The sequence below is a fragment of the Mesoplodon densirostris genome, chromosome 16, assembly GCF_025265405.1.
Source record: "Mesoplodon densirostris isolate mMesDen1 chromosome 16, mMesDen1 primary haplotype, whole genome shotgun sequence".
Lineage (NCBI taxonomy): Eukaryota > Metazoa > Chordata > Mammalia > Artiodactyla > Ziphiidae > Mesoplodon > Mesoplodon densirostris.
In genome coordinates this window covers 60160698-60168598 of record NC_082676.1, presented here as the reverse complement: position 1 = coordinate 60168598, position 7901 = coordinate 60160698, and the positions used below count along the sequence as shown (strand labels likewise).

General features: G+C 42.9%; 1 pseudogene; it reads left to right on the top strand.

Moving 5' to 3' along the window:
• The first annotated feature begins 1603 nt into the window (after window positions 1-1603).
• On the top strand, window positions 1604-1954 carry LOC132476407 (small nuclear ribonucleoprotein Sm D2-like; annotated as a pseudogene).
• Window positions 1955-7901: the final 5947 nt, after the last annotated feature.

Sequence of the window (7901 nt, the reverse complement as noted above, 5' to 3'; positions counted from 1 at the left end):
TGAATAATATTTCATTTTATGGTATACACCATAAAATGAAATAAACATTTAGAGATTTCTATGTGGACATATGTTTTCATTTCCCTAGGAGTGAAATTGTTGCATCATAGGGTAATTCTATGTTTAACTCTTTGAGGAACCCCCAAACAGTTTTCCACAGTGGCTGTACCATTTTTACATCCCCATCAACAATGTCCAAGGGTTCTTATTTCTTCATATTCTTACCAACACTTGTTATTTTCTGTTTCTATATTGTTGTTATAGCCATCCTAGTGAGTGTGAAGTAGTAGCTCATTGTGGCTTTGATTTGCATTTTCTTTTTGTTTTAATTGAAGTACAGTTGACTTACAATATTATGTTAGTTTCAGGTGTACAGCAAAGTGATTCGATTTTATATATACACAATATCCTTTCTTTTGATTCTTTTCCATTATTGTTTATTACAAGATATTGAATGTAGTTCCCTGTGCTACCCAGTAAATCCTTGTTGCTTATCTATTTTATATATGGTAATGTGTATCTGTTAATCTTATACTCTTTATTTATCCCTCCCCACCCAATTTGCATTTCCTTACCTGACCAGTGACATTGAACATCTTTTCATATGCTTTTTGGCCATTTGTACATCTTCTTTGGAGAAGTACCTATTCAGGTCCAGAGGTAGATATTACTATTAGCCTCATTTTCTAAATTAAGGAATTGAGGCCAAACTGGTTTAGGAACCGAGGTGACCAGATAGCAGAGCCAGTGAATAAGAATGCCCCACTTTGCATTAGATTTGTGAAAAGGGAGTTACTGAACACCCTCCACCAAGATTCCATAGACTTCACATTCAGAATTCTGCCTGGGACGGTGAGTCTAGTGCAAGATAAGGTGTGTAATTCTCAGTATAAGGTCGGACAAATGAATGAAGCAACTACAAGTCCCTTCAGAGCTTCCTTTGCCTCAAAAGAAACAACTTTATCACACAAGAATTCAGAATTCAGAATTCAGAATTCAGATTCTGTGTGCACCCCAGGACAGCTCCAGAGCATGCCCCACCTTCTGCAAGCTGAGGACGCCTGCCTAGTGCCTTCAGGGCCGCCAGTGGACGCCTGGATGTCTAGTCAGGGTTGTTATTACATCTGGATTAATTCTTAATCTTTCAGTTTAGCTTTGAGCTGCTTGGTGACCTCTGACAAATCAGATATAAATCATTCCACCCTGTCCAGGTAAGAGGCATCTCCGCAGCTGTGGCCCCATGATATTTGAGATTTTCTTGGAGACCAGACCTCTTCTAAAGGTGGTGCGTGGTTCTCGGCCGTGATGACCAGTTCAAAGGCAGGCAGATTCCTTAGCTTTAGTGAAAGGTGAAATCAACAGCAGCGTGTCAACTCTGTCTTTGCTCTAGGTAGAAAGAGGCCATGCATTGCATCCATTGACAAAGTATCTCAGTGCTGGGAGTCACTTTCTGGGATGCCATGAGGCTAATCTACATTATTGATCTAGTTCAGAATTTGTACTTTTAGAATTCAGAGAAGCAGGCAGTGAAAAGTTAAAAGAGGATGAAGCAACGCAGAGGAGACAGTAGCGACTTGAGAGCGTGGCCACCACCGCCGCCAGCATGAGCCTCACCAACAAGCCCAAGGGTGAGATGACCCCGGCGGAGCCGTAGAAGCGGGAGGAGGAGAAGTTTAACACGCGGCCACTCTCCATGCTCACCCAGTGGGTCAAGAACAACACCCAAGTGCTCAACTGCCACAACAAGAAGCTCCTGGGCCATGTGAAGGCCTTCAACAGGCACTGCAACATGGTGCTGGAGAATGTGAAAGAGTTGTGGACCGAAGTCCCCAAGAATGGTAAGGGCAAGAAGAAATCCAAGCCAGTCAACAAGGACTGCTACATCTCAAAGATGTGCCCACGTGGGGACTCGGTCACTGTGGTCCTGCGGAACCTGCTCATCGCATGCAAGTAGGGGCCTCCTCCCGGCCGTCAGAACTTGCCCCCTCGTTCTGCGAAGACCTGCCCTTTGTGCTGGGAATAATAAAGTCATGTGTTTTTTTCTAAAAAAAGAAAAAGAAAAAGAAAAGGAAATATTTAGTGACCGCCTCCTATGGGTTAAGAGTGGAACCAACACCATCACATAATAAACCATTTAATCTCTCCAGCCATCCCATGAATTGATTATTATTGTCACCATTATTTTACAGGGAGGAATTTTTTTTTAACTTTTTTTTTTTTTTTTTTTTGCATTACGCGGGCCTCTCACTATTGTGGCCTCTCTCCCTGCAGAGCACAGGCTCCGGACGCACAAGCCCAGTGGCCATGGCTGACGGACCCAGCCGCTCTGCGGCAGGTGGGATCCTCCCGGACCGGGGCATGAACCCGTGTCCCCTGCATCGGCAGGTGGACTCTCAACCACTGCGCCACCAGGGAAGCCCCTAACTTTTTATTTTATATTGGTGTATAGCTGGTTAACAATGTTGTGATAGTTTCAGGTGCACAGTAAAGCAACTCAGCTATACATATACATGTAAACATTTTCCCCCAAACTCCCCTCTACAGGGAGGAATTTTAGTTCTGAGAGTTAAATGGCCTTACTGTGGTCATAGGGCTAGTAAGGGCTGAGTCTAAAATCCAAATCTATAAGACTTTTATTCCTATGCTGTTTCTCATCTAAAAATCTCAATAAGTCTTTATCTTCTGCCTCACCCTTCCTAGGAGTTCCTCTCTCCAAATCCACGTGAAAGAATGGAAAAGCCTTTGTAGCTGAAGAGACCCAAGTTCAAGTATGGACTGGGCTAATACACAGGTGCAACCCGCTTCACTTCACTTCATCAGTTTTCTCATTTGCAAAATGGGATTGTTGTGAGGATGGACTGAGTTAAGAGAAATGAGTGCAGCTTGAGAATTGTGTCTTCTAGAAAATCTCTTTGTTGAGTTACACACATTTTCGAGAAGGTTCTTAAAGATGACACAACTTTAAGACCAAAAAGGATGCGTATTTAGTGGTGAAATTTTAGAAACCAGGGCAGTTCCTTAAGTAGGTCATAAGAAAGCACCTTAAATTACATCTCATGGGTAACCTCACATAATACACGGGCAGACATGTGCTAAGGTTGGCAGGGTCCTAATCACTGAAGAGAAAAGATTCATACTTTGTCTTGTAGGTGATCTAGTATCCCTAGAAAGAAAGCAATTGAAATCTCAGCATTCTATTTGCCAGGACTTGTTACCAATGGAAAAGATAGTCTGATTTCTGATTTGTTTATTTTGGAAGTCATTTGATCATTCTGGCTCCCAGACAAAGAGAAAGCTCTTTTTGGCCAACTAGGCCTAAAAGGACCTGAAGAATGGTAAATCTATCTGCCTGCAAAGTCCCATCAGATCCACAGTTCACATTAAGCAAGATAGAGAGAGGTCAACAGAGCTTTATTTTTCTGATGAGAAACCATGGCCCAACCTTCATTTTCTCTTCTGTTCATAGACCCTTTCTTTCCTCTTGTACCACTTTCTCTTGATTTTTCATGTTTGAGTCAATCAGTCAATCAGCAAACCAATCAGCCTGCAGGGAAGTGGTGTTGTATTCTAGTAGCAGGACCGGTGGTATTAACAGTGGTGATGGTGGCAGGAATTATAATAGTAGTAGTAGCAACATAATAACTTCGCTTGAGTGCTTACTATGTGCCAGGCACCATTCTAATCCTCTAATATTTTAATCTGTTTTATTATCCCAGAGGAGCTCATTACTTTTTGCACTGTCACACAGCTGGATAGTGGTGGAGTTGGGTTTGAAGCCAGGTCTGAGTCTAGACCCCTCACTCTTGCCCACCCACTGTGCTTTGCAATCTAAGATGAGTGGATTTGAAGTCAGACTGATGCAAGATCAAATTCTACCATTTCCCAGCAGTGTGACCCCTCTGAGTGTCCTCATCTGCAAAATGGCATTAATAAAACCTACTTTTGCAGGTTGCTGTTAGCATTAGAGTGTACATACATTGCACACCTAGTACCAAGCACTTACCTTATGTGAGGGCCTGTCCCTCCTGTTAGGCTTAATGGGTAAGGGGATAGATTCTGAGGTCAGTATTTGAGGTTCAAATGCTGGAGCCACCACGTCTAGGTGTTTAGTGTCTCTGGGCCTCTATTTTCTCATCTGAAAATGGAGCCATTGTGTAAGTGGGATTACAGGGGGCATGCAACGCAATAACATCTATAAAGAATTTACCACAGTGTCTGATGAATAAGAAGAGCTCAAGCAACATGGATTGTTATCACTATTATCATTTGATCCTCAACATCCAGAAGAGCACCTGGCTTGATGTATTTGGATGAATGCATTTGAATGAACGCTAGGCTCAGCAAGGGTAGCCCATAACACACTCCTTTCCAATTCAGGATTAATATATGCATTCTACCCATCTCACTGGATGCCTCCCTGGTGTTACATTCACCTGATTACTCCGTTCCTCATCTCCCTAAGAAGGTGTCTCTGTGTAGTGCCCCCATGAAGAGGACACTGTTGTGATGGATGGTTCTGTTGGAACTGCAGGGCATTGACAAACGCCAGCTTCATACATCACAGGGCCATCAGGACTGGCACTTTGATAATGTATTATGTGAATACATCATCAGAACGCTGTCACCCTGGTGATGGATTCAGCAACAGATGGGGCTGTCATAAGAAGGAAGGAGAAGAGAGTGTAGGAGGAAGGGAAAACCTCTAGTTGATGAAGAGGAGGTCTTAACAATGAAATACAAAGTGTCCCAACCTGTCTGGCTGATAAATGCTAAGAGGGTCCTGGGGATGGGAAAGATGGCAGGGTGCCACAGTGGATGGATGATTAGCCTGAAGACCTGGGGCCTTGGGGTCTAGTCATGACTCATCTCATGACTCCTACTAAGCCCTTGTGACCTTCTCTCATCTACAAAGTGAGTATGCTATGGAGTACTGTTGAAAAGTGAGGTACACTACCAAAGGGCTTTACATCAATGATCTTATTTAATCCACAAAATTACCACATGCTATAGGCATTACTAAAATTATCCTCAATATTCATATAGGAAACTGAAGCTTAAAGAGTTTAAATAACCTACCCAAGAACAAGTATAGGGAACAGATTCAAACACCAGCTGTCAGACTTCCAAGCCTATAGGATAAACCACTATGTTATTATGACCCAGGCCTTATGTAAATTAAGGGACTCTACAAAGGCTTGATCTCATTATGACCAGTATACAAGTCTACCCTGAGTACTAACTATTGAACTACAAAGTCCATTGTCCATGCCTCAGCTTTTTAAAGATGGGCAGACTCTTGAAAATCCTGAATTCTTGAACATTTTTCTCTGCAAATATGAGGAATTCCTATGTCAACATGCTAGAATGGTGTTATTACAATGTCTTAGAATATCATCTTCAGCAAATTCTCCATAGCTTTCATGTCTGGCATTGAATAGCAGTGGCCATGAAGGCAGGACATATTATAGTATTTGAGGGAAATATGTTTACGGTGTCCAAACTCCTCACCTCCCCTGGGACTTACACAGCCAACCAGTTTGAGCCTACATGGAACAAGGTCTCGTTTGTCCAACTGCAATAGTTACCAGACAATAAATAAATTAGAGCAGCCCTCATGGTGTAGCTACTTACACATGAAGGATAGGAGTGACAGAAGGCTGTGTGACCTTCAGGAAAACCATGGAACTTGGAGTCAGAACACTTGGCTTATTGACTCACTAACCTCGTAACTGTAGGCAAAACATTTTTGTTTCTCATCAGTCTCCTAACCTTTAAAAAGGAAATCTCTAAGCTGAACTGTCACCGAGGTTTCCTCCAATTCTGCATCCTATGATTCTCTGAGCATTAAGCTCTGCACTCACCTCATTTGCAAACTTCCAGACTAGAACAAAGGCTACCAAAACACTAGTGGAACGAAGTGCCTAACCCATCAAGTTGCAGCTACTAGCATGCACAAAGTGAAAGTGCTAACTCCACAGATTTGGATATTCACCCTGTAATAGTGAGGTTTAATTTCAGCAGAGAGGTTCCATATCACATAATGGTGTATCATTGCACTATGTTTTACTTCCCTTAGCAAATAAAGTATACAGGAAAAAAATGAAAAGAACATACATTGTTTTATTGTCTTGTGAAATTGCTGGGTTTCAAGCCAATAGAATGCCTTGATGCTCAAGTTCTCCAGGGTGATACAAAGTGCAGTGCATCTCTGTTTGGGAAGCTAAATTTAATAAACAGAGTAATCCCCTGGCAGGCCCTGGGATTTTTCTAATATCCTGATGGTGTCAAGGGAGAAGGGCTTGAGATGTGAAAAATAGCATAAGACCTTACAACCAAGACTTACTAGAAAGAGTCGCCCTTTAATTGAGGCATCTGCTTTTTGCATGTTGTGGTGCTGAACTGGAAATCACATTAATTGTATGTGCTTTGCCCATGAGCCTTGGGGTGGGTGCTGCGCACAAGTCATTGTGCTGAACCAGAAGCCTCTAAATCCAGTGTTGCACAGACCAGACTTAGGACACAAAGATCCCTGTCTTTTCCCAGCTATCAAGACGTCCTCATCCTATACCTCTTCAGGGTATTTTAAATACACACTGATAAAATTTCTGCTAAAACATCTTATCAGATTACAACAGCAACAGTAATGATCATCATCATCATCTTGCATTGTATTGTATACGAAACTTACACTTTTTATTATATGTTAGTCCTATAATAATGTCTCTGTAGAAAATGTCTCTGGAACTGTCTGTACTAAGTCAAGTTCCCTAGGAGCACAGCCTGAGTTGGAGGATGATTCTTATGCAAGTGATTTATTAATGCAGTACTCACAAGGGGAAGAGAGGTAGGGCAGGGAAAAAACCTAGACAAGGGTGAGGAGACCACATTCAGTGTGATTCCATGGGAAGCCCTGAAGCACAATGGCTCCACCAAGTTGGTTCTACCTTGAGAAAAGGGACCATCCTTTTAGTACCACTATGTGAGTCACCTGCTGGCTGTGTTCTTCCCAGAGGAAAGGATACCTCTGGGAAAGGAAAGGTGACTCCCTTCAGACCCCGGGCAATTCTCCAAAAGAGGACAACCGCTGCCACTCCCAGGATCTGGGAGATGGGCATACCAGCATGGTAAAGAGAATCCTAACCTGACCCCAGAACCATCTATGACACTGTAAGTGCTTCACCCAGATTCTGGGATTCCTTCTACCATTTTCTTATACACTGTTCCAGTTACTGCTGCAAAAAATAGTCACCCCCAAACAGTGGCTTCAGACAAGAACCATCATTTAGTTTGCTCCTGATTCTGCAGCTTGGGCAGGGCACAGCATGGGAGGCTCACCCTGGCTCCATGCAGCATCAGGCGCGTGACTCAACCAGAGGATACACTTCCAAGAAGTCTCACTCACATGGTTGGTAAACTAGGGCTGGCTGTCAGTAGGAGCTTCACCAGGGCTGAGGGCTGGAGTTCTTGATTTCCCTCTACATGTCTCCACGTGGCCTGAGCTGCTTTAAAGCATTGTGGCTGGTTCTAAGGGCAAGTGTTCCAAGAGAGAGCTCTATAACTTCATATGTCCCAGCCTCATAAGTCACATAGCATTGCTTCTGCTGTTGTCTATTCATCATGGCAGTCACTATTGCCTCAAGTTAGTAGACTATCTGTAGCTCTTCAAGGGTAGTAGTAAAATCCTTGAAGAGTTTAAGGGATGGGAAATACTGCTGTGGCCATTTTGGGGAAATAGGATTTTGGAACATAATCCCCTCATCAACTTCTGTGTACTTTCTTTTTATATATATATATATATATATATATTTTTTTTTTTGGCTGCGTTGGGTCTTCATTTCTGTGCGAGGGCTTTCTCTAGTTGTGGCAAGCGGGGCCACTCTTCATCGCGGTGCGCGGGCCTC